The following is a 27,577-nucleotide window of genomic DNA, read 5'->3' as shown; positions in this document are numbered from 1 at the left end:
TATGTACCTTTCTCACCACGGTTATAATCACCACAGCTGCTAGAAAAAACAGGGATTAGCATGTCTATTTGAACTACTGATAGGACAGAAAAGCACACCATACAGTCCTTTGATATCCAGCTTGAGCAATATCCTGAGTCTGAACATTCCACACGGGTGTATTTTCCCYCCTTCCTCCTCCAAACACGCCATTCAAACACCCAGAGGTTATCAAACACAGAGCCAGTATTAACCAGCCTCTCAGSATCTGAATCCCATGGCTCAGGGCAAATGAGCTGCAGAAGCCTCTKTCTTCTCCACTGGACTCGGTGCTGATTCACAAACCCCACGAAGAGCTCAAGGCAAAGACAGGACTCCACTTTGGCACGCACCCTGCCAGGCAAGGCAGCCATTGYGGCTGGAAGCACTGCTCTCAAGCTGCTAAAAGAAAGGCCAGAAGGCCAAGTTTGGTCCAAAAAAAGTCAGGAGATAACCTAATAGGGTCTAAGCAGGGTGGATGACAAGGGTACAGTCCTTACAATAACTTTTTGACTTTTTTTGTTCTGCATTGTCCTCTTGGGTCCCACAGCAGTCAGAGTACTGCAGCAAGTAACCCCACTGAGYGCTTTGTTGATCCACTGCTTTTCCAAACATTTCCCTTTCCCTGCTTTCCATGCAGCATCACCAGCTCCCACACAAGGGCTCTGCTATGGATGTGCACTGAAGGTTTTTACTGCCCTGACCCTTCCTGTCCTTCATTACTCTGGATGAGCACCCAGATCCTACATAAAGGAGATAGCAAAGGAGAGAAGGGCGGTTTCCTCACAAGCTGGCCCACCCCGATATGAACCTGAGGAGCAATAATTTAACTGAAGTGGAGGACAGAATCCCAAATCTTTATGATTATATCAGAGACTGAAATAATTTCTTACTCAGTTTCTTTGCCTTCTCTGCTCCTGCTGTATATATACACATGCTAACCTATYCTCTAGCCATGAGCACTGACCCACTGAGATCTGAGAGAAAGCAGATCTCACATGCACTCACATTATCACCACCTAGATGTAAATCCTCAGTRCTGGCTCCCCAATAGAGAACCAGCTGCAGAACATAAGGAATATATCTCTTTATCTGAAATTTCACTTCTCTTATGGGTGTTGGAGTAGTGGGCAACAGGGAATAGCAAAAAAAGGAATCAAAAAAGGTCAGCATAGGGAACAGACCAAGCAGAYCTGGCAGCTGCCTGCAAAAACAGAAAAGGTTCCACTTCCAAATGGGATAACAGGACCCTAAGAAACACCCAGAATAAATCCTGAGCAGAGTTGTATGCTAACACTAACTACTATCCATTCCTGTTCATGTCTGGACAGCACTCTGAAGCCTGGGGAAAGGACTAATTTGAGCACAGCTCTTCACCGAGCTGATGAATCAGCTCTCCAGTGTGCATTCTCTCCTTAGGGAGAAGAGAGAGAACTGGCAGAGGACAGCGCTGCAGAAGGCAGCAATATGAGGAAACAGCTGCTGAATTTGATGCAGGAGCAGCCCATCATGTGGGTAACATTTTGGTGCAGTGTTTTTGGCCAAAATCCTCATCCCCAGCCAAGCACATCCTCCAGCATGAAAGGAGCAAGCACATTCCCTTAGGAAATTCACAGTGCAAAGTGCTGGCACAGCAAAACCCAAGGYTCTTGGTATTGCACTTGCAAGTAACAGCAAGACAGAAAATATTCTGTAACACACAGCAAGTATCAAGGGAAACTCATATCCATGATACTATCCTTGGGAGAACTGCAGTCACATTCAAAAGTGATGAGCTTGTCACACGCCCACATCTGTGTTTCATGAAACCTGTTCAAGTTTGAGGATAGCTTTTACAGCACCTTGAGGTCCACTGGCCTTAGGCCTGTACTGTTCACTCACTGAACTTCCATWAGAATAAATACATAATGAACTTCAAGTTTTTTTCTATAAAATTATTTTATAAAACTCTTAAAAATACCTCAGAATAAAACAAGAATACCAGGTAATGCCACTATACCCCACATGTGCTCATTTCCATAGGCAAAAACATCTCCAGGAGAGGCTGCTGCAGGTAAGGGATGCAGAATCAGTTCAATTTCTTCCTCTCCATACAAAGGCAAAGAACCATCCCTGGAAGTGTTCAAGGCCAGGTTGGACAGRGTTTGGAGCAACATGGTCTAGCTGAAGGTGTCCCTGCCCATGSTAGGGGGTTGGAACGATGATCTTCARGGTCCCTTTCCAACCCAAACCATTCTGTGATTTCATGATGATTCTGTGAACCACCTAACGAAAAATTACAMCTGCAAATGTATATGTGCCCCAGGGGTTCTTCACACAATATCATCTATTCCACCAAGCAATTTTTATAATTTGATGAACAGGAGTGGGTTTATAATCCTATGCCAAGCTAACTGGTCCTCTCCTTTTCTTTGGAAGTAAATAAAACCTCCTCTCAATTCTGTCAGCACAGAGATAAGGATCTAACTTCAGAGAACTGCAAGTAACCCAACCTTTTAWTTTTTCCTAATGCTTCGCATGTGTCCACGTCAGTAGCAGACTAACGTTTTACTTATTTGTTCTTTTCCTGCACAGAAGAAAAGGGCTTTCAGTCCATGTGAAAGATGATGCCTTGGGCGCTCCCCATGGGCTTCTTATTGTTCACTGTAACTTATTTCTCCTTCTGGCGACTGGAGACTCATTCACCAGATTTCTCTGGTGACAGGTATAATAAGAGACAAGCAGRTAACTTCTATTGCGTCCCTGGACACCTGCTCTGAAAGGGTTTTCTGTTCCTGCACGCTGTTATTTGGACACACAAATGACCTTTCCAAGGCAAGTGCCAGTTTTCCACAGAAAAGGCTTGGCCTGACTGTCAAACAGAAGGGTGCTAAAAAAGCACTTGTTCTCCTCAAGTATCTTCTAGCACTTATTTCCAGTCCTGCAAAATACAAGGCTTAAAGCAAATAGGGCCTTACTGTCATAATACAAATGAAACTATTACACTCTGCYTACAGGATTTTTAAAATACAGAATCTTGTGTGTGAGTCCCATTGGTTTTTTCACTGGCWTTCTTTGAGGTGACCAAAAGGACTACTCTCCCCACAAAAGCCTTGACAGGAACCTGGAAAAGCAAAGCAGCAGATTTTTTAAATTCTAAATGTGAGCCGCTGAAAACAAAGGGAGGGCTCTGCATACACAGGCTGGTGAGACTCATGATTTGAAATCACTGCTCACTTCAAAGTGGAACCACACAAACAATCTTCAAGTATTAACTCAGTGGCTTTCAAACCAGTCAGCCCCTCTACCCAAAAGGCATAAAAATTAAGTTCCAGAGAAACGGTGAAGAGGAAAATAAGCACATCATCAGATGCTGGGACAGTTCTCCAGCACGGCAAAGCAGAGCAGGTAAAGAAAACTCCACAGGAGAGGTAGGAGAAGCAACATGAGTGAACAAAAATGCTGGATGAAACTAAAAAACCAAGAGGTTACAAGCCACATACTTTAGCAAAGACCAGCATCCMCTGGAACAACTCACTGAGGGCTAGGATAGTCTTTGCAACCAACTGTTTTTTAAAATCAAGTTTGGAAGTTTTCCTTGGAGGGAAATTAGAGTTTGCATCCAGATTTATGAGACATAGAGTTAACCCTCACATAATTCCTACACCCTCTAGTTTTGGCTTGTGACTTCAGAAGCCAAGGGGTGGCTGAGTAAAGGGACTGGGGAATGAAAAGATAGTAAAAGAAAGGACAGAAAAAGATACAAAGGGAAACAAAGACACCATACTGATAATGAAGTACAGTGAGTAAAAGCAGCCTAAAAAGAGAAAGTAAAAGTAAGAAGAAAATAAATGGAATAAGAGAAAACAATTCTGAGTAGGAAACAATTCTGGGGCTGGAGAGAGGCAAGCAGGGGCCATGAGGGAAAAGATGACAACTTTGTTTACTTTTTCTCCCAGACCACTGAGTATTTCAAGGATGATTTTTCCAAGCACAGAATTCCCTGTACCAGAGTCTGGGTCCAGCTGGCCATGCAATGCTCTGGCCAGTGCTGTGCAGCCAGTGCACAATGCCACATGACCATAATTCAGAAAATGCTGCATATTTACCCTCAGTCTGACTCTTGCAGGTGACAAATCCTTAGTGATCCCCAGCTCCAAGTGAAATACGGGAGCAGATGCTCTTCTAAACTCTCTGCATTTCCTTTCCATGCTGCCCTGATCAATACAGCTGCTGTATTTACTTGTTTTCATTTCCTTGTTTCAAGCTCCATGACAAGGGACAGCAGCGAAACTTTACCTGGACACAGCTCAGGGGGGGATCAGATGTGTGCRGGCGTTGTGATCTATGCAGGAGGAAAGGGGACACCGGGCACAGGGACACAAAAGCAAGGGACTGCCCAGCCAGGCTCTTTCTCCTGGCTTCTTTAAGCAACAACCACAGGATCAGGTAACAACAACCACATTAAAAGGGTTTGCCACATAATAGTGTAAGTTCCGACCTTTATAGTCAAGAGTAGCTGAGGTGGAAAACTGCACAGGGCAGATCAAAAAATCCTGACTGATTCATTAGGCACAGAGGCTTTAAAGCAGGCTGCTGTGTCTCGTTTACAGCTCTATCAATGAAACCAATCAGCCTCTCTGAACACAGCAAGAAAGTTTATTTAGGGCAGCGCAGCTTCTSTCAGCTCTGCTAAGCATAGGATGGCAATTTCCAAGGGGTGCTGGACAGAGRGTCAGTTCCCTCACCAGATCCAAGTTTACTCCTACCTTTGCTCTAAAAATCACATCCAGCAAAACACACAAACAAGAATTTTCAAGTGGAKGAACACTGCATAAAAGCATATACTTACTGCAGCTGAGCACTATGATAGGCAGGAAAAGGCAGAAAATGCACAAAGCATCATATATGTACACAAAAAGCCATAGGCAAAAACGAATTTAAGGAAAATAAGTCTGCTAAAAGTCTYAGGGAAGTAAAAATAGGCGGCTTTAGTACATCCTCTTTTGCTTCCACCTATATGTTTCACCCACATAACTTCTATTTGAGACTGAGAAAAACAAAACACAAAAAAAGCATCCCCAGAAGACAAAAAARCACCCCTCACAGTAAGCACAAATATTCAAAAACATGTTTCCCCTCTCATCAATCCTACAGTCTCTTTACAGCTCACACGGTACTTCTCTGGATCAGTCCAGTGATCCTCACACTGCACGAGGTGGTGCCTAGCACTGTTCACTCTGGAGGTATCAGAGAAGACAGGAAAAGCCCTGCTCATGTAGAGATAGACTTGAATGACTCCAGAATGACTCAAGGAGAAGGGAGTAATTATTCCTGAACACTAAAGACAGCTGGCAATTTACTCACACCACATGCAGAAAGACTTCTGAGCGTTCAGAGGCACAGTCAAAGAGATTTATTCCTTCTTGCGTGTGTCTCTCCCTCTGCTTCCAGTCCCTCTGCTGCTGGGAGTTCCATTATTTGTCCTAAAGTGTATTTCTTTTTAATCTACCTACTGCTTTCCARATTCATTTCACAGCACGGTTTTAATGTTTTTAAATCAAAGAGAAAAAAAAAAAAATCACAACATTTGACCATAGGAAACTAACACTGCCCAAATAAGCAAGTTGTTTTTTTCTTCCTTTCTCTGCATAAGATTTYTAAACACATAGAAAGGCAATGGAAAGAAAGACAAATGAACAGTCAAATCCTGAGAAACCAGATTCTCTTATTTACATTTGATATGTTTGGATCCTGCAGTAAGACTGACTGCCCTCAAGCTCCACCAAAAAGACTCAATTGCAGCTACATGTGAGAAGTCTGTTTTCACACCTTCTTGTCAGCCTGAGCATAGGGTTCGGCTTTCCATGATTCTTATTTTCCAGGTGCCACAAGAGGTTGAAATGGAACAGTGGAGCCAATTCCTACCCAAAGAAATTAAAAAGAARCGAGATGCCTCTCTACATCCATCACATTCATTTATTTCATTTTTTATCACGGGAAGCAAAAGCTGTCTCTGAACACATTCAGTGCTGATTAAAGACCTCATACACACTTCAGAGGTGGGATATAGTGGCATTGTAGTGATAGGACAAGGAGCAACAAGCACAAACTGAAAGAGGTGAAATTTAGGTTAGATATTAGAAAAAAATTCTTTACTGTGAGGGTTATCAGACACTGGAACAGGTTGCCCTGGGGGGTTGTGGATTCCCCAAATCTGGCAGTGTTCAAAGCCAGGCTGGATGGGGCTTGGAGCAACCTGGGATAGTGGGAGGTCTCCATGCCCATAGCAGGAGCGATTGCAATGAGATGATCTTTAAGGTCCCTTCCAACCCCTCAACATTCTGTGATTACTGCTTTTCTTCAATGAGTTCCCAGCTTCACCTGGTCCCCCAGCACAACCATCGCTTTGAAATATCAAATCCCAAACCACTTTTAGCAAACTGAGAAATGAGACTGCACCACTCTTCCTACACAGCAGGTAACCCAGAAGCACCCAAGACCTGCCTGGCAGAGATCCACAAGAAGCACTCCTGGCTTACYCACAGCAGGGAAATCTGCTTCAAGAACAGAGGAACCACACGCTGTCCACACAAGGAATTCAGGCACAGCCAGAGGAGCAGCTTCCCTGACTTCAGCAGCACCTTCTCCTTGCTCAGCTCACCAGAATTCACTTCAGGTTCAGTGCCCCAGAGGGACAGCCAKCTCCACGGTCATGCCTTCTCCTCAATCCAGGGATCTTTTGCCAATGAAGTGCCCCACAGTAACCCCGGGACAAGGCATAGCTGGCCAGATGCCTGTGTGTTTGCACACCCTGCTGCCTCCAGATGTGTCCAGCTGCACGCCCAAAGGTCAGGAAGGCACTGCTGCAATGTCCYGTGCTGCTGCAGAGTGGGATCAGAGAGGAACAGCCACTGTGTTCTGACCCACAYGTGCAAAGCGCCCCTCACGTCCTTCACGGGTCCAGCGCAATCTTACGTTGCTTAAAATATAAATACCCCTTRGAAAAGGCACACAGCCAGGGTAAAGTGCACAGGTAAAGCAAACACACAGCTGCCCTCTGCACCTCTGACCGTTTTTTTTACGGTCACAAGGAAGGGTTATGGTTCCTCATGAGCGCATTTTGCCAAGAGCCAGATTTGGCTTTTCAACCCCGTGTCCTGCCCCACTGCCCKCAGCTCTGCAGGCTCTGCTGTCYCCTCCTTCCCAAGCTAAACCCACCCCCTGCAAACATGACCAGCCCCGTGGTTTGTAACACCACAGAACAGCATTTCATTACAACCCCCAAATATAATTTGAAATATTAAGAAAGTACAAACTGTAGCATTATTTATGCATTACAATTCTATACCACGCTGTTGTGAGATTCTTTGCTTTTCAKTGTGCATACTGGAGAATAGAAAATATTTTGACCCATATTCAAAATACTGGATGATTTTTAGACAGAAAAATAGGTAAAATAAGCAGAATATTTCCTGAAATCAGACAGATTAATTAATACTGCAACTAGCATTTGATGTACTTCAAAGGAAAGAATGTTTGCTTTCAGCAGTGCAATAACCTGGATGAAACGTAATTTTAAATGCTGGTCACTACAGAGATGGGCACAAGTTACTGATTTGGAGGGACAGTTTCCAGTTATTTAATTTCTAGGCTTCAAGTTCTGCTTATTGCTTGATTCTTAGAAGCAGACACCTCTGCTCCTTTCTTTCTCTTGGACATAGAAAAAATCTAAGAGAAAAGGAACAGGTATGTAAAAACCTCCCAACTTCTCCCCTTCTGTTCTGTGTCTTCCCTCCCAGAAAAGTAATTAAAAATAGGAAATACTTACTCAAAATACTAAATAACTGCATCTATATAGMCCTATATAGAAGGAGTCTTAATGACCAAATAACCTGCATCACCTTCATATCTGAAAGGTATTCAGACATCAAGAACAACAGAATTCAGAGGCTCCTTGAACCTTACCCCAATTTGTACCATTGATGTGGCCGCTTTTCAGAGGCTGGAGCTTCTCCTACTATCTGCACTAATCTTTCTTTCCACAGCTCAGGATGGTTGTCACATTTTTTGTTCTAAGGCAGTTTGCCACAACAGCCCCTTTTGTAACTCCAAATCACTCTTTAAAAATAAAAAAAAGCAGCTTCATTCAGGACACATGGGAATGCTGAAAACAAAAAGACTTACAAAGATATCTGAGAATTCTAGTGGATAACAGAGGATTGGAAAGCACAGGGGTGAAGGTAACTTTTGCTAGAAAATGACTTCACTCTTCTCATGACAAATATTTTACCAAAGCTGGTTTCCTCTGGAGATGTTTTGTTTTGCTTCTTTAGACGATCAGAGCTACTACAAAGCTATTACACTGTGTTTAGTTTGGAAGTACTGGCTTAAAAAAATGGGAAAGTGTGTGGGGGGAAATCTCACCACACCAATCACTACCTTACTCCTTGCGCCTTGAACATAGCAGAGGAATTGGATTTCACTGAAATGCATGCAATACTGGGAGCCAGAAATAGAGGACACAGCAAGCAAGCAAGCAGACACTGCATTGCTCAGCTGCCTATAAACTATTTAATGCATAATAAAAAACTTCATGCCACCAATAAAAAAATACTAAAGCTTTGAGCGCTTGCAGCTYTATAAGTACCTATCTTTGAAGGCAGTGTTCCTACTCCCATGTACCTGCATTTTTCCACTGTTCTTTTATTATATATTACTCAGAGAACTTAATTTCAGAGTGATTTTAGAGTCTTGTTGCCATGAAACTACATCTTCAAGAGAGTCAATAATCTGACACTGAATTCATARGCTGACCAATGGGCATATTTGCATATTGGCACTTAAAGTGTTTGGCTTTAAACACACAAACAGTGAAGCAGGGAGATGAAAAGATGACTRAGGCTGGAGGAAAAGGCTTCCAGGTTAACAGGCAGAGAAAGGTTGCTCCTTGAAATTCTTACCAACACTCAAGGAAGAGATCTGGGTTTCTACACATAGTGCCAAGAGCTCTTTTTAGATGTTTCCAAGACACAACCACAACATCCCCTGGGACTGGCAGATGCCACACTAGACTATTGAGAAACCAGTGCCCTTTGAGTGGTGGCTCCAGGCCAGCAGAAACACCTAAAGGGACTTCGATGTTCAGTTACACAAGCTACCCCACAAGTCTCTACAACATTTAATTAAAGCAGAGATAATTATAACCAAGTTTAGAACAAGCCTGGTCCCTCCACCCTGTCCCCTTCATTTGGTGGACAGACACATGATTTCAGTGTGCAGAAAAATAGCTGCTGTCTTAGCATAAATATTTTGAATATTTGGCATGGTATCAGTCCATCTGAAGAAACTTTTGAGAACAGTGACCACGAGAGGAAGGGCACATAAAAACCTGGGCTGCACAGAAGACAAACAGAAGAGGAAAAGTCTAGGCTTTCACAACACATCAAGGGATTTATAACACTATTTCCCTATATTACTTTGTGAGAGATGGTGAGTTTCTCTCTTGAAAAGAGAAAAAAAAATCAAGCTCCAATATGAAAAGCATACACATTATGAACTTAAAAACCCCTCAGGTTTTAGATATCAGATGTTAACTAGAGATATTAACTACCTGATGTGCACATTTCACACTTTTGGAAAGTGTTTGATAAATTCACTGAGCCATCCTGTTCTCCAAGGCCACTGTGATTGCTAATGGAAATCCCCAGGATAAGGTGAACAAAGGTGATAATCGTCTTTTGGATTCCAAACACTCTGCCTATTATTAATTTACTTGAGTGTTTTATAAGTTTATTCTGCTCAGTGGCAAGAACTTTCAATTTCAAGTTCATACTAGCAATAAAAGAGCTCAAAACAAAATATGTCCATGGCTGGTCGACAGAAAAAAACATGATGCCAAGAGGAAATGGTTTTGCTCCCCTTTGGGCTTTATCACTTTCCCCAATGCATTTCTGTTAGTCAAAAGWACACTTAATACAAAACAGAAATTCATGTTCAGGAATCTGAAATAAAACCATGTCAGGAAAGCCAATCACTGTCAATGTGAAAGACCTAGTAAAAGTTAGCTTGAACACTTCAGTACTTCCAACTTCTATTGTGAGCAATGCCCAGCAACCAAAACATGTCCATACAAAACRAATCAGCCCTGACTGAAATTTGATTTTTGACCCGATTACATTCTTCCTCTCAAAATAACCTCCCACCAAACAGCTAAAAAGGCTGCAGTCAAGAACTGGCCAACATAACCAGAATCTTCAGCAAGTTAGCACAGCCCCCTCCATGCACAGAAACTATCACTTCCATCACAAAAACTGCAAAGCTGTCTGTGCTAAGTTAACAACTGAACAAGTTTCAAGATAGGATTTCTACATAAATTAGGACTGCGTCCAGGCCTGAGGCAGAAAACTAGGACTCCTGAGGAAAGGAAGAGATAGATAATGCATCCTAAGAAAATGGGCAGCAGTGCTTAAATGGCTGTGAGAGCCCTCCAGAGAGAAGTCTGAGCCTCCTGGCCTCTGGCAGAGGAGCACAAGTGCGTCAGTGGGACACAGGGGAAGGAGCAGCAGAAACAACTCCATGATTCCTAGTGGAGAAAACAAAGGAATTCGGACAAACAGCACATTTAGGATGTGACAGATTCCAAGAAGCAGTAAGCAAGGCCAGGGGAGATGTGCCACAGGAATTTAGAACCGGCAACAGGAGCCCCAGAAAGCAGCAGGTKGAACAGATGAAGCTGCATGGGCCCCACAGCATCTCCCTGACACACTCCTCTCTTCCAACTCAGACCACCCCCTAGACCTGTTTAGTTCRCAGATTAAATAATTGCAATGTCTGYCCAAATGTGGACCTGTTACATTCAGGTCAGCTGGTTGCCTACAGATGGACTTGGCAGAAACAGCAGCCCCCACCCCGTGGCAACATAAATGTTAAATCCAAGAAAACCCAGGAATAAAAGCCATTTCCGCTCCTTTCACACTCCTTCTCTTTCCCCCATGTGCATTTTGTACCAAAAAATGGTTACAGATACAGGAAAGAAAGGAAAAGGGAAAGGGGAAAGGGGAAAGGGGAAAGGGGAAAGGGGAAAGGGGAAAGGGGAAAGGGGAAAGGGGAAAGGGGAAAGGGGAAAGGGGAAAGGGGAAAGGGGAAAGGAAACCTGATCTGAGTACACTGGAAGCAGAAAAATGAAAATCAGAAAGATGAAGCGTTGCCAGTACAATTACTGCATCTATCACGCTGTGCAGCATTAAACTTGCCCGCTCGGTACTGTAATCTGGCACCTGATTCTAAATGCTTAAAAAAGGGCCCTGACAAAACCCACAATAAGTGGRATGAAAAAAAGGAAGAGGATGAGGAGGTGGTGAACAAGAGCAAACTGTATCAAGATTAGTTGGAGATGCACAATTTCACCTGTCTGAGAAGATCCACCCTCTTCTAGAGAAGGCATGCAAGTCAAAATTCCCGAGCAAAAAAATTCAGTGCAGAAAAAAACCCCACTTTCTAACCAGGTTATATGTGCTTGATGCTGCTACTGGAACTCATTAAACACCATTGCTGTGAGCCAGACACCCCTGCAGAGAGGACCAGTATCAGTGCAGTGGGGATTTCAATTTGTGTAACAAYAATTTGCAGATTTAGAAGCACACAGCTAATGAGGACTCACTGGCTATCCAATGCAAATATATGAAATGCAGGTAACTGATTTTCTGCTGCTCATACCCCCTCTCATACGTGTAATTTCACCAGTTTTGTGAACTCCAAACATGACATTGTCTGCAAAAAACAGTCTTCCAAGACAGAGGGTCCRTTTACCTCACAATAAATAACATCCAGAATGCTACCAATGGACAGAATCCCATCTTAACGCTGTCCTGGAACTAAGGCAGAAACACAGCAGGGCTCCCATCTCAGAAGAGCATCTGGTATTTTGAAAACCRACAAATTAAAAATTCCCCCAGCAGCTATTGAGTTATTCAGTGGAGGCTCAGTTTCCCTTAATCCCATCTCCCCTACCCAGGCAGAGGCTCCATAGGGAGCGACRGGAAGACTGAATTTCCTGGTGGTCAGGAGGTGAGTTCTGCCTCATTTACATGAGACACACACACATTTTTGATTCATTTCTCAGACACAGCTGATGAGAGCTCAGCACTRCTGAGGTCACACRTTGGCCATTGCTGGGAAAAGAACTCCAAGAACGAGATGCTCTACACTTCCTTGCGTGGAGCATCACAGACTGCCCATGTTTTACCAACACACAAAGACGGTGTGTCCTGCCAAATAATTTTAGGCACACCACGCACAAAAGAAATCAATTCAGGAAGCTGGATGGTATTTCTTTTCTGCTCACACAGAGTGACAGACCATCACAGCCCATAAATTTTCTGGTACTCATCTCAGATACTTGCTAGCAAACGTTCGCTGGTACAGGGAGCCAGGAACTCGACTGAGATTTTAATTCAGTGCTCATGGTTCTGCAAAACCACTTCAGCACCCACCAGCTCTGTGCAATGGCTGCAATACCAAAAAGCCAAGCACAGGCTGTAGAGAGAACCAGCACCTGCATTTAAATTCTGCGGGCACTTCCCCAGCCTTTCAGTTTTTGTTTAGTGCCCTCCATGCATTCACGGTAGTTACGACTCTACTTTGGCTGGTCATCAGGAATTAATTGTGCCACAGAAACTCACTGAGAGTGGCTGAAAAAATATAGCAAACTGAAGGCAACATGGTCTTTCTGGTAGCTGGGTTCAAGCACCAGTTTTGAGGCTGATCTCCAAGGCCATCACCTCCAAGGCTTTGCTCCACCTTTTCYGTGGAACAACACAAGGATTGCAAGTGAATTGCTTCACATTCTCARAGAGGAAGTTCAGAAGCAGACATTACCACAAGGACCACTTGACAGAGAAGCAAAAATACCAATATCCTTGCCAGGGTCATTTGATCTGACACTGGGATCAGTGTTGCCTTGTGCTAGAATTCACAGCACGTGAGGCTCCAAGAGTGGAGCAGGGGTGGAATACGAGTCYCTCCCAATATAAAATTGCAGCGTGTGCAGCTAAAGATTTCCATAAGTCACCTAACCCAGCTGTCTCAACCTTTGACAGCAAAGCTTTTCCATCACCTTTCACCTCTCTTCATCATGACCACTAATTTCTTGTCCCCCAGTCCCCTCCTACCTTTTTTATTTTTGCACAGCAACATAAGGGATGAGCAGGGAAGGCCAGAACTTACATTCTTTGGATCTCCCCTGCCCCTTGCCCACATCTCATAGACGAAATTAAAGGGTTCATTTCCACCAGGGACCAGGCACTCCAGTATCCAGTGCAGAAGCACCAAACCCCAWCTCTTCTCCAGCATCTGCCAAGATCTTTTCTTTCTCAGCTCCTTCCAGCAACATCAGTTTTACAACTCCTGCTTGGCAACAGAAAGCTTTTYCCAAAGTTTTGCAGCTCTCCATTCTGCATCTTAAATCCCTAACTTCTTGTCCTCTCCACAGCAGGCACAGACAGCAGTTCACGCCTTTCACTTCTTGCAGCAGGTTTCAGGTGTTCTCTACAATTCTTTAACCTTCCCTTTATTAATGTTTTCTAGTCACCCCTGTTAACTTTTTTCCACTCAATTTTTCTTAGAGCTTGGTCCACAGGAAAAGGTGCCTTCAGCTGCATKCCACAGTCCAGCTCATGCCAAGGAGAACCATTCTGCAGGTGTGTGTGTTCATACCCTCATTTCAGTGCTTGATTTTTTTTCTTTTGGGGTCAGAGAGAAAGGAAGGGTTTGGGGTTCTTGGGGTTTTTTTGCAATCACCTAAGACTGACTCACATTCAAATTTCAAACTGCTAAGTGGAAGCACTCCATTTTTGGTTATTATCAACACAGGTATTTGGTAGGAATACAGGCAAGCCCAGAGCTTTTTTTTCTTTTAGATGTTTTGCAACCTCGCTGTGTTAATGAGCAGCATTAAAGAAAAGCCTCCACAGTAAATACAGAGGCACAAATGAATGCAGGCAAAGGTACCACCAAAAATTGAGGCTTGTTGATCTCATTCAAAGGGAAAGTTCAATAGCACCAGCAAACAGACTCCTCCATTCCAGACCAAACTGCAATAAATGATGGTGCCAACCTTTTTCTTCCAGTGTTGGTATTCTTACTGTACTGGGGATGAGCAAGGAGCCAGCTACACAGGAGGCAAACAGATTTGATCTGCTCTGTGACAAAATGCTCCTACCCAGGACTACTCCACCACTCCCCACACTGCATTTGGCAGAAACCTCAAGAGAGAAGAACACAGCTCTGTGTCCTCTTTAGGGATCCAGGACAGTTAATGCTGGCCAACGAGAAAGGACAGGCCTGTGAGAGGAATGTTGRGGGGAAAAAATGGAGAAAAACTGCAAGTTGGTTATTTTAGGTCACCCAGTAAAACCAAGGCATCTGTGCAATGCTGCAAGGTTCATATTTAGAACTAAATACATGAGGTTCAGAAAGGCAGCTTACAAACACCACAGTATGCTTCAGACCACTCTTAATGCTTTTTGGCCTGAACCCATCACTCTAAGAGCCAGCAATTTCTTTTTACCAAGCCCACCCCTCCCACATACCTCCCTGCCACAGGGCAGCGATACAACAGGCATTTCTCTCCAAATTAAATCCATTCTTCTTGAAGGAAGAGGGTCAGGAGGATGAGGGCACTACACTTTAAAAAAGGGCATTAAAAAATAATTATGCTAAACCACGTATCAGCATAAATTAAAGAGAGACAGTAAAATGCCTGCTCTCAGCTCACTTAAATATTCAATTAAAAAAGCCATCTAGGCAAAATTTTATTAAAATAAATCAACTAAGGAAATGCCTGTTAAACCAATCTGAAACCACATTCTTTTGGAYGTTCTTTCACTGAGCAGGAAGTCTTCGTTCTGCTATTGTAAACCCAAGCATGTTCTCAAAGGATGTGCCTTCCTTCACAGCAGCAGCRGTGTGAAGAGCTAATTTCAAACGCAACGCCAAGCGCAGTAAAGCTTCTGCTGGCTTCCCTCACGCAGAAAACACATCCTCCTCCTCTCTCAGGCCCAGCAAGCCAAGTTACCCACAGATAACCCTTCACAGAAGTTCACAGCTTCCTTTGGGATCCATCAAGATGGGTTTAGAATTAGTGTTGGAAGAGTTGTGCAGATGGATATAAAGTACACCCTTAAAGGAAAACCAAAGGTTCAACCTCCAAACCAGACCTACCATTTGGCTGCTTGGCAAATCACTGCACTTGTATAAAATGTTTAAGGTTTAAGACATTAAAAAATTGATGAAATACAAACAGTGCAAGAGAAAAAAAAAGAAAAGAAAGAATGATACCACTGTATTTTGCTGTAGAGAAAGATACAGGCTCATTACCTGAACACAGAAAGGCTCACAGTGGGTTGCATACAGCAGGTCTTGTTATTTTAGAGATGAAYACTGTCCACCTGTTTTTTACTGTGAAGTATAACTGAGGTGATGCTGTGAACACCACAAGACCCATCACCACTGCCTGGGTCAGCTCTTGTTCTCCAGCACAACATTGCTTCTGAAAAGCCAACACATCACCCCAGCAGTGCACTGGAAGACAACAGAAAAAAACTACAGCACACAGACAAAAATTAAACTTTTCCTTATTGGAAAATTGCTGGCAAAAGCTTCAAAGTTAAAAAAAAAAAAAAAAAGAGAGAAGTACCATCAAGAGGGCTTTGGTATAGGCACAGCTGTACCCAGGAGAGCTTGCCAGCAGTATACATCTAATACCATAAAAATATATATTTAATGGACATGTCTTCATTCTTAGACTCTATGCCYCAAAAACCTTTACCATAAATTAAATTATGGTCCTCAGTTCACAGCCACAGCTACAGCTGCGACAAACAATCTGAAGCAATGCCATTTTTAACCAGAGTTTTGAAAGGCGAGGCTGAATGCCTTTTCTAGGGGCTGAGCAAGACCCAGGCAGCAAACAAGCGTGTCTGTACCAGGTCAGAGCCAAGGTCCACCCCATCTCACGACATGTCCCTGGCAGCAGATACCAAATGATGGCCAGGGAGGAGCAGAGGACCAGGGCAAGCACATTGTGACACTGCTGCTGCTGCCCAACATCCCAGTGATCTGCAGCCAAGGCTCTTCTCTACCACTGCCTCCTAARTTCAGCTTAAGGCAGTGAAGGCAAACGGAGTCCTTTGAGAGCAGGCAGAGGGAGAGGGCACACAGAGYGTTTTCTAATGAATATTTGGGCAGGACAGCTTGAAAGGAATCCAGCAGTGCTTGGCAGCAAAAGGTCTTGTACCATCACAGAAAGACACTGGGGAAAAATGCAGCTGGAGCCCTAAGCCAGCCAGCTCAGCTTCCATCAACAGAAACAACTCAACTTGGGACAACAMAAAGCAAACTGAGTCACTCAAAGTACATCCTATTTCAGATTACGCCATCTCAATTCCTAAAAGATAATACGAACAACATCCTTGCCATATCTCTATTTCATATCTAGCTATATATGAAATAYATCTGTTTTCAAGTAGTTGTCTTCTCCACAAATAAGAGTAATACCACAGGCAAATTCAACGTGAAAACCATTTACAAGTTTCAGAAGAGTTAGTTATGAGCAAAGACTGCAAAAAGGCATGGCCCTGTCCCCCTGCCATGGGGTGGTCAGGAAAGCAAATGACAAGATAAAAACTTCAAAACATGRAAGTCCAAAAGCTACCTCAACCCCATGATCCCAGTGATGATATTTCACTGGAAATGGAGATCAATATCTGCAATCTGGCACAAATTCCCATTGTTACTTACACTTTTAGCCAAATGTACTTAACAAGCAAAGCAAATTTAGGAAAAAAACCCTTCAGATAAAGAGGAGACTCCTCCTGTGCTCCCTAGGAAGAGACGGGCTCCAACCCTCTGTACCATGAGTAACCTAAGGAAGTTGTCTGAGGAACCAGAGACATCACTTCTGCTGCAACCACCAGAAGGAAAAAACACTGCTCAGGGGATGATTTGGTCACAGCCTCTTCACTGACCTCAGGAAATCAAAACCGGTTTTTCCCTTTGGCCTCAGCCCTCTTATAATTCAAACCTGGCTGGCTCCATGGTTAATAAGCCAAGAGCCATCAGCATCAGAGAGATGCAAGAGGARAAAACTCAGCTCAGACACATTGCTAAGGAGACCAAGACTTCAGAAAAGTATTTGCAGCAAGAGCCCACAGAAAAGAAGACACTTGCAACACAGCTTTGGATCAGTCAATCTCAGCTGCAACTGGGAGATGAGAGCTCTTGATTTGGGCACTAAAGACGTGTCAAACCTGGAGCTGCACATTTCTGCTCAGAGAGGAGAACAACATTCACACAGAAACCTGCTGGAAGGTTACCAGCCAGCTTAATGTGTTTTAAACCATTCCTTTCTCACATAAACTGGTTATGGTTATTTAACAGAATGTCAGCTGTTATCAAAATTTGGGTCCATAAGCAGTCCAGCCCATATCACTACCAGGAACCTGAAAGCTGACCTAGCAAGGCTGGAAACTGGTAACACTAAAGCATGATATGAGTTATGTCAAGAGGAAAGACAGGCTGCTTTTGAACCAGCATGTAAATCACACATTTCCTCCATCSTGTTCCCCTGAAAAGACCAAATCTGCATTTGAAGTGCCGACAACTTTGAATCTCCAGGGTGAAAAAAAAAAGCGTTCTTTGTGCAGAGTCAAGCTTCGGCAAATCTTGCAGCAGTAATTACAGGCACTGCCTCCCCAAGCCATCTGCTGTGGCATTTATAACTCCTGGAAGGGCAGCAGGCAGAGCTGGTGGAGGAGAAGAGGAGACACAAGAATCTCAGCAGCCAAAGCCAGGCTGCACAGAAAAGCTGTGACACCGGTCTGACCCAAAGAGGAACTCACATCCTGGTGATCCACACCTCCTTCAGCTGGGGGTCATGTAGCACAGGGATCTGCACCCTTTTTGGATCAAAGGGAGTTAGGAGACCACCCTCAAGGCAAAATAAGCAAGCCCAGGCTGGCAAGGCCCCGGTGGGAAGAACCTGACCAGGATCTCATCCCACAAATGAGCAAACTTGTGCTCTGGAGTTGGTTTGAGCGACCCAGCTTTCACATTCTGATGAAGATCACAGTGCAGCCAACGGCTCCACAAACTTCTCCAAGAAGAGATGCCAGTGACACAGAATAATTTAGAATGAGCCAAATCCATCCTTTGTTGGCTCCAGCCTGACCCACACACCATCACACTGATGACCACAGCATCTGCAGAATGTTTTCCTCAGCACAGATCCAAACAGAAGAAGGGGCAGCAGGACAGGCTCACCCACCCCTCGCTCACACAAGCAGGAGTTCCAGCAGCAGACCAAGCTGCAAATCCCACTTTCTCAGTACRGCTGGAGACAATGCCGATTAATTGTTTTGCCATCCATACACAATTACTACAATACTCACTTCATAGGGTTGTCACAAGGATTATTTAACATCTCTGAGGAGCTTTGAAGAAGAAATAGTGGCTATTGTTCTCAGCACCATAGCGTTGGGAACTGTCTCACATGAATTTTGCATGACTGTGCATGTGTGACAGTGGCAGCACCAATAGATTTTTCTTCACAAAAAAAAAAAAAAAGGCACTTCACAGCAGATCATTTACTCTGGGCAACATTTTAGCCAGAAATGTATTTTGTTTTGCTTGTTAATATATCCTAAATAGAGATCAACTTTGACTATTTAATTAATAGATTCAGGTGCTGTTTCTAGTCTGTCTTAATTAAGGGAAACACYGCGTTTTTTACAAAGAACTCAGTTTAGGCTGTCAGGGCTTCTAGTGAACACACTGTAATTACCTAAGTAATGCTAACACACAAAAACAACAAGAGGAGAAAAAAAAAGGAACGAAAAATGTCACTGAAATCTCATTTCATTTTCAGCAAATGAGAAAATCTGCATTGAGAAGAGCTGCTACACACAGAGAGTCCAATGTCATCCTGCTTATGCCTGACCATTAAAAAGCCCTTAGCATTGATGCAGAACATTGTAACAGTTTAAATAGCTGGGTTTCTTTTTCCCTTGAATACACAGGCGCTGTTGGATTCTAAATGTTCTGCAATACACTTGGATCCACCTCATTGGTATGGAAAACTTCTACCATTTTTGTATAAAGAATCTAGATGCCTTTTMATTCTCATGAAATACAGGGAAATCAACACATTCTTCAAGGATAAGCATTTTCTTTTTTTATCAGAGCAGCCTCAAACTCCCGCAGTTATCACACAATTAGGCTACAAAGTTGCAACCCAGGGCGAAGCCGATTTGGCAGAGAAAAGTGCCATTTCCACTACACCAAGCTTCAAATGATCTTTAAACTCTTCGGGACATAAACCRCATCTTTTGTTTGGAAAGCAAACACCGCATCATTGATACTTCTGCAAGATAAATGACAGTAGTAAGACTAGTCAGCACACCAGCTTTCAYGCCCCATCCAAGGGGGAACAGAAATCCCGTTCTCTTCTTTATTTCACCCTGGATCTCTACCGAGGAGCTGGCACCCATGGGTGCACAAAAAACGCAGCACTGCAGTAGCAAACCTCACAGTGCCTAGGTCCCAAGATCCCCATTCCCAGGGGAGGCACGAACCAAAAATTCCATGCTTGCTCTGCCTGAAGCTGTGAGCCTTAGAATAGCCAAAAGGGCAGGAGGAAAGAAAAAATGTTTTAAAAAAAGAAGTGAGAAAAAAGCAATATAAGCAACTGAGCTGATTTACCAATAGCACACAGCAAGGAGATCAATCATCAATCCCTGCTGTCCCCAGGTTTTCCTCATAGAGATCAACACCTTTGGAAAGTTCAAGGTGCCAAGACAACACTGACCCTGTCACTAAACAGGCATGAAACAGAAAGGTCACTCTGATCATCTCCTCTGCCCATCAGTCCAGTGAGAAATATCTCCATGCAGTCTGAGCTGTGCATCATTTCAATGCCTTCCAGGGAAAAGGCAAGGAAAGCTGTATCACAATCACCACTCAGCACTTTCTTGGTTACTGCACTTTCTTCCTAAAACAGTTTGGGTTTTACATGGGTTTACAAGCAAAAAAAAAAACCAAAAAAAACTTCGGAGTTCTTTCTTAGAACACTGATTGGTCATTTGGACAAGGATAAGAACCCAAGTCTCCTGCTTCCCAAGACAAATGTCCCATCCCGAATCCCAAGACAAATGTCCCACCCAGAAACCTGTACTTCCCAAGACAAATTTCCCATCCAGAAACCTGTACTGTTCAGACAGCTACAGGCACATGCACAGCAGGAGGAAGAGCTGCTGTGAAGGACTGGATCCAAAAGCAACACTTGTAGATGGGTCTTTACAAAAAAGACAAATATTTCTTTCATCTTTGCTATGATTTTTGTGTGACACCCTTAAGTGTTCATCTTCTCACCACTGTTGTGTCTTGCATAATCCTAAATTGTCCAGACTCACAGGCACCAGGAAATGTTACAGGTAAATCACAAGTATACACTGATTTTGGAAGCATCAAAAAAAAAACAAACAAACAAAAAAAAAAAAAAAAAAATTAAGTAGGGTTTGCTTTCTTTTTAGCCATTTGAAATTCAGACCTCTGCAATTAATAAACCAAGTGTGGTACACCAGCAAATTAAACACTTCCTAGATTATCTTGATTTTCCCTACAGGTGCCTGTGTCCTGGTGAYAATCAGTCCCCAACTTACGTGCTGACTCACGCCTGGAGTCCTACCAAGATCATGCATCAGATGGCAAACTAATTTTCATGCAACACATTTAAGAGTATCTTCATCAAGCATGCAGCAGAGGCCTGGGGATTAGTATGCCTTTTTCTTATTTTATCTTGGTTAATATCATGGGTAAAGAAGAGATTTGGGTAACGCCTTCAAATACCTCTCTATTCCCTTCCTTTTAGTTTTGGTAAAAGAAAAGTTATCCATTATTTGTTAAGAGCTGACCACAAACAAAAGCTCCCTGGCCCTACCATGAAATGCAAGYGTAGACAGAGAATACTTATTACTGATGGCTCTGCACCAGAAGGCAGTGGAACAGTCTGAGAAACAAAGAAATCTCAGGTTCTCTTTGGGTTTTGTCATTTCTTTTGCACTCAAGGTACCAATTGCCATGTCACCTGGTCTGTGTTCAGGCACCGACTATAACCAGGCTGAGATGCACCAACTCCGTATGAACACTAAAAAAATCCACTGAAGGGACATTTTTAGCCACTGCAGCTGATAAGTTACTTCATCAGTACCTTGGCCATTCCTAGAGAATTATGTTCTCATAAGCCAAAGAAGCAAGACTGAATGCAACCTTTCTTGGGTTGTGGGCTTTTTTTTTAATTTGTAGAGAGTATAGAAGCAGCCTCCTAAAATTTATGGCTATCATAAATATAGGAAAGGTGAACTCATTAAAGTTAACAGCAATACTTTATTCACACTGGTTCTCCACCAAATGTAAGCCTCAAATCCAATCATTCTGTACTAGTTCTGKAAATAAACAAAACACCATTTAGGATTTGAAAACAATGCATCTTTCTGCTAACAGAGGCAGAAAGGAAAAAAAAWTGAATCTAGCACAGGACTATGCAATAATTTCATTTTATAAGAAGATTAACACAGAGTAGAAAGCTTTAGCTCTGGCTGGGAAAAGAACATATACTTTGTGCTAGTAGAGTTCCCTGTAACTATAAGTGGAATTTTGTCCAGTTTGTTAATACACCTCTTCAGAGATAAAAGAAACCATAAGGGGAAGAGAAATAACACTCTTTTTTCTGTTCAACATTACCTCAACTAGAGCCCATTCTGATTTCAGCCCTTGTCAGGCACAACTTGAGCACTCTCAGCGGAGTTATCTGCAGTACATTGTTAAACTGCACTACCAAGTTTTGATAAGTTGTCCTGCCATTTTAATCATGCTCAGCAGGGACAATCTGGTCAGGTGTTTTTCCTGTGCCTGTTGAATTCCAGCTATATTTGGAGACCAACTGTTCTCTGTCCTGCTTTCTCCAATTAAATGTGTGTATAAGGGTGCAGAGGTGAAGGTGGGAATTAGGAGAGAAAGAGATAATGAGACTTTCTTAAGGGTACATAWAACTGATCTTAAAAAAGCTTACTGAAAGTAATGCTTTCATACTTTMGTCATGAAGGCTCAGTAACAATAGATGTGAAAGGGAAGAAGACTAGAATACACAGAATGAAACCAAAAGCCAAAGCTCCAGTAAAAGTTACAGGAAAGACAGATCATTTATGTTTAAAATCCAAGGGTCAGAAGAGTTCACAGCACAAGGAGCTCTGTAACAGCCCAATGCTCAACTACAACTCCATTTAACTTCATCATCTCCTACACAGCTGCAGTCTTACAAAAAAATGAATGGAAACTTGAAGAGTTCTACTGCTTGTAGAATCAAACTTGAAAAAAAAAACCCCAAAATTATATACCTGAGATGACGCTGAACTTCACCCAAATGACCTGTGGTTCAAGCAGAGTCTCAAGTGAAGAGCGTCACCAGAAAAGAAACAGTGCCAAGAAAAGTGGAGAGCTTTACCACTCTGCTCCCAAACAGGCTTGTCACATCAGCAATCCACTGACAGCAAAYATGCCATCTTGGACTCCAGCCTATTTCCCTTAGAGCAGGAGAGGGGGAAAGGCCATGAAGTTTATTTTGGACTTGAAATTAATGAGTAAGATAACATGATGAGCTAATGAGATTATTACTGCTTTGAAGAATGAGCAGCAAGATTACTGGAAACTCTGATACTTTCCTTTCTCATATCACACCTGCTCACTGCCTAATCAATGAGGAGATACGAAGATTCAAAGAGAAAAAAATACTGGAGGGGAAGAACATACAAGTGTGGCATCAAAGAGGTAACAATCTCAACACAAAAATTTCCATCAGACCACAGTGCATTAAAAGCAGTAAGTAAATAAATAATCAACGTGCTTATTGATTTAGATGCCTACATATTAGGTTAGCACCCTAATAAATCCAACAGCATCCCCTGAACAGAATCCAGGCACAATAGCATCCCATTCGGTTGCCTCTCTCAGATCAATAGGGTTTGCTCTTCTCCATTTTGCACTCGCAAGCCTTGCACCCAGGTACAGCCCGGCTCTTCTGAAACGGGCTTTCCTTCTTTCTTTCTTCTTGTTTTAAACCTCTCTGCCACTTTCCTTCCTTCCATCCATCCATCCATCCATCCATCCATCCATCCATGCATCCATGCATCCATCCATGCATCCATCCATGCATCCATCCATCCATCCATCCATCCATCCATCCCCTGGCACTCGGCGGGGAGTCCAGCCGCCCTCCTCTCGGCCATCGAGCCACCAGCCTGCGCCTCCCGGGACGGCGTCCATCTCACCCGGGATGGGCAGGATGGGTTCCAGCGGGACCACCGTGCCCATCCCCGCACCGCCGCCGTGCCCCCGCCCCGGGTACCGCCCGCCGGCGCACAAAGCGCTGCCCCCKCCGGCGGCACCGGCACCGCCGGACCGAGCCTGGGCCCGGTGCGGCTCCTCCCGAGCCGCCGCAGCGGGGGCGACGCGCCGGGGCCTTTCCGAAGGGGTTCCCGGCCGAACCCCGGCGTGCGGCAGCGCCGGGCGGGGGATGCTGCCCCGGCCGCCGAGGCTCCGCCGCCCGCCTCCCCCCCGCATCCCGGTACCCGCGCCTCGCCGGCGGAGCGGCACCGACCTGCAGTCCCCGCCGCCGCCTCCTCCTCCTCCTCTTCCTCGGGAAGAGCCGGAGCTGCCTCTGCCCGCTTCAGCCTCCAGCCCCCGGCGGCGGCGGGCTGGCTCGGCGCCGCTGCCCTCGGGAGGCGGGGAAGGGGCGAGCGGGGCGGGCGGCTGCGGGAGCGTCGCTCATTGAGTGCGGCAGCCCCAGCTGTCGCCGCCGCCGCCGCCGCTCCCCGCAGCCGCTACTTCCTGTGCGGCGATGGTTCAGTTCCTCCCGGGCCGCTGGGGGCAGGAGAGCCGGGGGGCGGAGGAGGAGGAGAGGGGGAAGGTCGGGTCAGATAGCGGGGGCGGCAGCGGCCGCCACCGCCGCTCCTCCCGCCCGGCGCGGCTCCGCCCCGCAGCGCCCGGCCGGAGCTCCGCGCTGCCCGCGCCGCAGCGGGACGCGATGCGGCGGAGCCGCCCCCCCTGCGCCCGCACCGCTCCCGCCCATCGCCCATTGCCCAGCGCCCAGCGCCCATCACCGCGCTCCGCTGTGCCCGGTGCTGGCCGCGGGGAGACCGCCCAGCCCGGCCACGGGAGAGCGGCTCTCCCGCATCCCCAGCTCACCGGAGACATGGCTCTGTGTCCCGCCGCTGCCCCGCCGAGCGCGGTCCGTGTGCGCCCGCCCGCCCGGCAGCGCATCCCGCGGCACGCACGGAGGGAGGTGCCCCGGCCCGGCCCCGCCGCAGCCGCCCCGCGGGGCTGGGAGGGGTGGGCGAAGCTGCCGGGCAAGGGGATCTGTATGCGAGAAAGGCGGAGACGGAGCCATGGGGGATCGATGACGTGGGGGAAACTCGGTACGGCAGGAAACGGCCACGTAACGGTGTTAATAAATGGCACAGTCCCGGGGCGGGATGGAGGAGAAGCGRTGGAGGGGGAGTGGGCTCCCTTGCGGACGCTCCGTACGCGGTAAATCCGTGCCCTGCCAAGGACCGGACGTGGTGGAAGCGCTCCGTGAAAGGAGCAGGATCTCACCTGGGCTATTTGATTGTTATTTGATTGTTACAAATGTTGCAACAGCAGAGCGACAGTGTCCTTTTGTTCCTACATATAACCATAAAAGAGCAGGTCGGAACGCATCAAAGGCACTACAAGTTCGGTCCTTTTTTCRGAATAAGTTTCAAATGTTGATGGTTTTATTTGGAATCTTGCTCTTTCTCGTCAGGATGTGACGGGACTGCATGCAGGGTCTGTCCTGGCTAGAGAAATTCAATATGGTAAGGCTTTTATGGGCGATAATGGGTTGGGATCGGGATGTCTCCCTGTCCTTTCTTGGATGCAGCATGGGAAGAGTCAAAGCTTGGAAGTCAAAACCTTTTCTTCAAGAAAAAAAAAAAAGTTAAATCGGAACAATATTTTTAAATGCCAGTGTCTAGTGTTATTCTTCAAACACCTTACTGATTCCACTAAATAATAAAGTATTCTTTCCAAGGTTTCCAATTCTTTCCAAAAGCTCTTAATGCTTTTTGTTCAAAATTCCATATGTTCATTACCTCTGAAAGATAGTTCCAGAATACAAATTTTGAGGAGACTAGCATAAGMCAGTGGCATGGAAAGGCAGGATCATAGTGCTCTCTGGATGCTCACAATAAAGCAAATATTACCCTCAGCAGCTATGGTGAACTTGCATTAAAAAAAAAAATTATTTAACTGTGGTTTAAGTTCCAAATGTTCGCTCTCTTTTGCCTGTATATTATGACATTAAAACACATCATRACTTGACCTGCTTCAGAAAAGTACACACGAGGAATATATAAATATTTATGTTCTTTGTTCATTTGAAGTGCCATTAAATCCCTTTATTGCTGTGCTTTTACCACTGTCTCGCAGAACTCTCAACTGGTTTCCAGTTGTAGCTGGGTTCTAGTAGGAGGCAGAGATTCTGCCCTGAGGTCACGTGGGTGTGTTGCTTTTCCTTCCCTCTCTGCCCTCCAGCACAGCCTCATCTACCGCTGCTCAGCCCACACTGGCTTGGCCAACCACAAAAACCTCTGGCTGGTCTCCTGTGCTCCTGTATCTTTTTTTTTTTTTTTTTTTTTTTTTTTTTTTCAAATTCCAGCAACTTCCATGGCTTCCTGGAGAACATTACAGGTATATTTCAGTCCTTCCATGGAATAGAGACAGGACCTCTGAGGTACCTCTGAGGTGCTGAGCCTCTTGTTTGTCTTTATTTTCCACACAGGAAGCAGACAGGTATTTGCAGCTCATTCTTTTCTGCAACTTCTGAGTTTGGATGAGCATGCTCGTAAAGTCCACTTTCCATTTTTTTTTTTTAATCTGTGTGAACTTTAGTGTACCTCATAAGTCCTTTTCCAAGTAAGAAATAGCTCATTCAGAGAAATGACCTCATAAAAGTAGCTCATGGCAGTTTCACTGGAGAAACAGAGCATGATGTAATTCTTCAGTCAGAAAAATACTGAGATTGTATCACCAACAGGAGGACAGTTAAGCTTGCCTGACCTGTTTTTGGTCTGCCCAAAATTTAACTACAGTGAAGTATAAATTCCCTATATTATTATAACTGTCAGTTCTACTTTGCAGTGCTTGTAGTATCCAGTGAGAATGTTGTGCACGTAACAATCAAATGATCCAAACTAAAATCTGAAGGGATGGTGTATTCACGGGATATTTTAGCATGAAACATAAAAATGAGATCAARAAGAAAAGGAGAAAGAAAAGGCAGTACATTTGAAGTTYAGAAATAAAAATGGTGAATATAGAAACAGCATTAAAAAAAAAATCCCAAAGGTAACAAAGTTTGCCAAGAAATGAATTTCCACTTTCCTGCTCAGTTGTGTTCTGACATCTTCTGGCAAATGGCATCTTCTCTTTCTCAGCACTTAAGAGAGCTCTGTGAAGTTCTCACCATTGCCTCTGGGGTGAAACTGAGAGCAACTGTCCTGAGATTTATCCATTATCATCCCCTGGCTTAAAACTCTTCCACAGAAGAGTTTGCTGAGTGCATGGAGCAAGATTTCAAATGAAGCAGTTGAGCWAAATCCACTTAACACATCAAAGCAATTGAAATCTACTTAAGAGCATCAGCAAAACAGTTCAGAGAACTCCAACAGGTCTGCAGGGTACCCTGGAAAGAAAGTTTCCTGCACTGATCTTCACTTGCCAATTTTTCTGAAAGTGTGAAGAGAACTACAAGCAGATTTTTTTTTTTCTCCACCTGAAGACTCTCTTAGTTTTTGGAATGTACCTGTTTGTACCTATCTCACCTGCTATGGCCCCATTCTGGCTTCTCAAACCATTGTTTAGAAATCACTGGAAAGCCTTTCCGTGTTAGATTTCAATTCTGAGCTGTGTCTAAGTTATGTTCAACACCCCGGTGCCAAGGCAGCTCCTGGCTGTTTCCATTCAATTCCCTTTGGGGTGAGCAGAATCCAGGCAACCACTTGTGWGTTGGTACAGCAGGTCCTACACGAGCTGCTGAAAGGTCAAAGAGACTTGAGTGTGACACTGAACTGGGTTTCATCTGTTCTTATTTTTTTTTTTTTTTTAAATTCAGGGGTGCTTCAGCAAGTGCAGATACACAGCTTTGGCCTCACGTACGAAAGCGCGACTGCAACAACACTGTCATTTTCTGCTGTTGACACATTCTGCCCTAAATTGAAGCTCTAATTAATTAGAGGTCTTAACGAAAAACACGTGCTGACACAGTGCATTAACGTGCATGTGATACCAAAGACAGAGAAATCCAGAATTCATCTCCYGAAGTGGTTAATGCTATAAATCCAACCTAACTGAATATCCGCTTAGCTTACCAAATGTTCAGCGTTGCCTTGTACTCATTACTGCAGAATTCCCTGCTTTGCTGGGCTCTTGGCAGCGTTGTGCTCATGGT

At 44.5% G+C, this 27,577-nt stretch overlaps 1 protein-coding gene across 6 annotated transcripts in view; it reads right to left on the bottom strand.

Moving 5' to 3' along the window:
* The window catches only part of AGPAT3 (1-acylglycerol-3-phosphate O-acyltransferase 3), an 88,452-nt gene extending 64,136 nt beyond the window's left edge, over positions 1–24,316 (bottom strand). For 4 of the 6 annotated variants that reach the window (XM_057378891.1, XM_057378892.1, XM_057378895.1 and 1 more), the window contains exon 1: positions 23,708–23,974. The gene's annotated coding sequence lies outside the window, so the exon portion shown is untranslated. Of the gene's footprint in view, positions 1–6,539; positions 6,632–23,707; positions 23,975–24,294 lie in introns of those variants that run through there. The other 2 variants (XM_057378894.1, XM_057378893.1) reach the window with 2 other exon arrangements.
* Positions 24,317–27,577: the final 3,261 nt, after the last annotated feature.

Source organism: Malurus melanocephalus, unplaced genomic scaffold (assembly GCF_030028575.1).
Source record: "Malurus melanocephalus ecotype Western Australia unplaced genomic scaffold, MMel_1.1 scaffold_379, whole genome shotgun sequence".
In the NCBI taxonomy this organism is placed as follows: domain Eukaryota; kingdom Metazoa; phylum Chordata; class Aves; order Passeriformes; family Maluridae; genus Malurus; species Malurus melanocephalus.
This window is presented reverse-complemented; position numbering and strand designations above follow the sequence as displayed.